Below are 4,419 nucleotides of genomic sequence, written 5' to 3'. Positions count from 1 at the left end.
TTATTTTAGGTTGCCACGTTAAAAACTTGCCAGGGAGCCTGTTGCGATAACACTGGCTCATTTACAGTCATTTTGCTGTTGATTAATGAGCATTGTCCCTGTCAACTAAACAAATAAATGAAAGGAACAAGAAATGAAATGAAATGAAGCCATTTGTCATGTCTCCTGTGTTTTTGGTCCTCTTTTATACAAGAGAGATTTCAAATATGGACTGTGATTTTCTTACATTTGGATTCATGTTTTAAGTTTTGCTCCCTGTGTCCCTCTCTTGTGTCCCACTCTGTTCCTTTCTGTGTCCCTCTCCTGTGTCCCTCTCAGTGTTCTTCTCAGTATTCCTCTGTGTTCATCTGTTTCCTGTTTTATTTTGTAGTCCCTGCTCCTGGTGTATTTTCCCCCTGGACTTCCTGCCCTCGTCAGTTTCACCTGTCTGTCCTGCGCCCCCTGTCTCTAGTTTGTCATTAGTCCAGTGTGTATTTAAGTCTTTGTGCTTCCCCATGTCTCTGTAAGTTTGTTGTTGTGAGATGCCGTTTCCATGTTCATGTGTTGTCTCACCACCCGTCGTTTCCAGTAAGTCTCTAGTGTTTCCTTGTGTCTCCCCTGTTCTGGCTTAAGAGCATTTTGGGTTTATACCCTGCCTTCCTCATTAAAGGACACTTTTTGTTAAAACCTTTTGTTCTGCCTTTTGGGTCACCTGCTCCCTTACCCTCTCCCAACAAATCTTAACACCATTATGCATCCATGATCAACCTGATTCTGTTTTGGTTTTTTAGCACTGAGAGTGAATGTTTCTCATGAAATGAAACATAATGAGCTTTATTAACTGTTTACATGTGTGGCTTATGTATAAGATTTACTGAACTCTTGTTATTTTTTCATACATTGAATGTTAACTAACTGTTAAACAAGCAACACAATCTTCAGACACAAATGAACAACATTTTAAAATAGTAGCTCTATACGTCAGCTCCATATAAAGCATTGCAGTCAGTCCAATATGGTGAGATTAAAGTTATTGCTGGTGAAATCTTTTTTTATCTGCAGGCAGCCTGCATGCAGCTTTGCCTGACTGCAAGGCATTGTTTGTCTGTTTATTCAATATGTATGAACTTGTGCAGTGCCCATTCTAAACATGCCTATTGGAGAAAGGCTGTTTGCTTGGCCTGTGATAATGCTCTGCTGACACATGGTAAGAAGTCGCACTTGCCAGTCAAAACAGTAATCACAGAACCTGTTGGTAACTGAGAGGACGAATGAGAAGGGAAACTGTGGGTCTGGAGAGGTGAAAAAAAGATGATATTGATGAAGAAAAAACAGTATATGAAGCTGCAGTGACACTATTGATACAGTACTGAAAATAAAATTGTGCCACTTTGGTTTTCCCAGTAGGAGGTGTAGTCTTTTGACAGGCACAAGACAAATCTGTGAGGTGCAGCGGTAAAATGTGTAAAACAGCAGAGCAGTGCATAACAGCTCAAACTGCAGCAAACAAGTTTATTCCTACATTTAAACATGGTCATTCAAGGGGCTTTTTATAAACAAGTACTAATACTAAGTGTGAAATAAACATTTGAAATGTATTGTTGGATTTTTCACTGGCCACCTTTGTTGTTGTATATCATAGTCCAAAAACATTGAGTAAGTTACTCTATATAGAACTCTTTATATAGTGGGAAGAGAAGAGTGACTGAGTTGATGATTTTAGACACAACCTCTATGTTTACTGCTGTCTTTTTCAGTTTGACTGTCTACATCCCTGGATATCTTTGGGCTTCAGCTCTGCTTCAAGCTGTCTCCTCACTTGTTCCTTTGCTTTTTGGAGTTCACATATCTTACCTGCCTTGCCCTTCACCTGCTTTTTGGGTCCTGCAAACATTAAACCCTGACCTATGAAGAGGATAGCTTCAATCAACTGCTGCTATTCCTCATACTCAAAAGTGCTTTTCTAGTATTGATGACCACTCAAAGCGCGTTACAGTACAGTTTGTCATTCACCCATTCACAAACACATTCATACAGTGCATCTATTAGCAGCACCGTTCTACGAGGAGCAATTTGGGGTTGCCCAAGGACACTTCAGCATGCAGATAGGGCAGACTGGGGGATCAAACTGCCGACCATCTGGTTGGTGTATGACTGCTCTGCTCCTCAGCCACCTACTGAAAGTCCACTTGACTGCTTCATTGTCTGTAGCTGACCACTACAAAGCCAGACTCAAATTAATTAAATCACACCTCATATAATTATTATCTATCCATGAAACTCAATCCTCATCAACTTTTGGTTTGTTTCTTTCCTCAGTTTTACACAGCAGAAATTCACGTTTTCCCTCTGTTTTACTGTTTTCCCACAGAAAGAGAAGGTGTTAGAAAGCCAATGACAGCAGGCCTTATGTCTCGAAGCCCCCAAAACACTTTCATGATATTCCGCATGGAACAGAGGGCAAAAGTTGTGGCGGAGCTCCGAAACCCGGAATGTGTGGCTGTCAACAGATGCATTGGACAGAGGGTAGGTGTCTTTGCTCTGTATGTTTGAAACTCTTGGTGTCACACAAATTTCACAACATCGATAAAAGATTTAAAATCTTTCTGCTGTCGAGCGCTGTCGAAGACAACACATAAAATGTTAAATTGTTCCTCTAAATAAATGTATTGCACAACCTCTACCTGTTCTAGTGGAATCACTTATGCTTGTGTTCCTGTGTGTCAACAGTGGAGGTCGCTCTCCAAAGAGGAGTAGATTCAAGATTCAAGACTTTATTGTCATGTGCACAACAATTACATTTAGTCGCTGGCAATGAAATTGGGTAACAGCTCCCTTTTAAGTCATGCTCAAAATGTTACTCAAGCAAAAAAATACGAAAAACAAATAGACTATATGAAATAAAATATATGAAGTAAAACTTAAGTATTTAAAAAAATATATACACCTAAAAAGAAGTGCAAATATTGTAATTGTTGAACCTGAAGCTGCGGACTCTCTCCACCGTAGTCCCATTGATGGAGAGGGGGCGTGTTTTGCTGACGTTGAGATGGAGGTTGTTGCTCTTCCCTGAGTGGTCAGCCGGTGACATACGTACTGTGTACTATGCTCACATACAACGCATACATGTTTATGTCATTTTTTCATTCAATGATGCAACACGGTCACTGCAGGTGATGTCATATGGACAGTATCACATGTTTGTCTTTGTGTACACGGCAGAAAGGGGAAGAGAATACTGAGGAAGGGTACGGCTATGAATGACTGAAGATTCTGCGATTTGATCAGCTGTGCTCCTTTTATACCTACTGTCCACTAAGTGGACCTTTTTTAATGAATAAAAAAATGAAATGATTTCATCCGATCTCATTCTGATCCAAGTCAGGTTATTCATCAAATACAAAATCTAAATGAACTTGTGTTTTCACATTTCTCTTTTGACTTTGACAAATTAAAGCATCTTGGAACATTTTCAGTTTGTCGCAACTCAAAACACTGTCATCTTTAGTCACATACATAGAAAACAAATCAATGGAAACAAATCAATGGAAAGAAAAAGAATGTAAACAAAGCACTATTTGAGTGAAGACGTTTCAAAAGGGCTCAATATGCTGCACTGCAGAAGAAAGAATCATTACACTTCCTACAGCACCTTTCACTCATCGCTGGGCGAGCACTGTGATTGGTTAGACTGTGTAATAATGTGACTATGGCCCAAACCCATTTCACCCCCTTGGCCCTTACCCTTCGTTTTGCATATTCTCGTGTAGGGGGTACGCTGTCCTGATACCCGTTGGGACGGAGGGGTAGGGCCGAGGGGTAGGGCCAAATGTGCTTTATAGCCCTCGAAATAGAGTTTTTTCCGACCCTCACTTCAAACCAAGGAGTATGCAAATCGTTATGAAAACGCAGTACCAGGCTCAGTCCTACCGAAAACTGTCATGGTTGATTCATTGTAAGGCAAAGGGTAACTTTTGAAAAAACAGGCAGGTCCTCTGTAGTCAATGGAAAATGTATTCTGTTTAATCTTGTGAGGTTTACTTTTCCTACACACTGTTCAGTTACATAAACTGTGGCTTCAAAGTTTGGATTCAGATCATCAGTAAACAGTTAAGAGTTTGTATATCTTTTGCATATTTCTAAACTTCTTACAACAGTAAACATTTGTTATAGAAGTCACATTTTGATCCTGGGTAAACTTCCATGGGCAGTTCCAGCTGTTTAAGTTTTTTCACATAACAGTGAAAAATACTTTTACCTGTGCAAGTTGTGACTGTGCTGATGTTGATAAATCTCTTGATTCCAGTTTAATAGTTTTTAATGCTACTACCACCTGTAAAAACCGCAGAAATTAAGTAAAAGGAAAGAAACCGAACTTGTGAATAGAGAAAATGATACAAAACTTCTGTCGGTCTGTCATCTCATCAGATGAAGCTGAAC

The 4,419-nt window shown here is 39.8% G+C and overlaps 1 long non-coding RNA gene across 1 annotated transcript; it reads left to right on the top strand.

Moving 5' to 3' along the window:
• Nucleotides 1-492: 492 nt before the first annotated feature.
• Nucleotides 493-3,511, top strand: LOC138411241 (uncharacterized). The gene is made up of 3 exons (XR_011243896.1): nt 493-567; nt 2,351-2,505; nt 2,710-3,511. It is a non-coding gene; the product is annotated as an uncharacterized lncRNA (long non-coding RNA).
• Nucleotides 3,512-4,419: the final 908 nt, after the last annotated feature.

Source organism: Paralichthys olivaceus, chromosome 8 (assembly GCF_024713975.1).
Source record: "Paralichthys olivaceus isolate ysfri-2021 chromosome 8, ASM2471397v2, whole genome shotgun sequence".
Lineage (NCBI taxonomy): Eukaryota > Metazoa > Chordata > Actinopteri > Pleuronectiformes > Paralichthyidae > Paralichthys > Paralichthys olivaceus.
The sequence above is the reverse complement of the archived record's forward strand: the minus strand, read 5'-3'. Positions and strand labels throughout refer to the sequence as shown.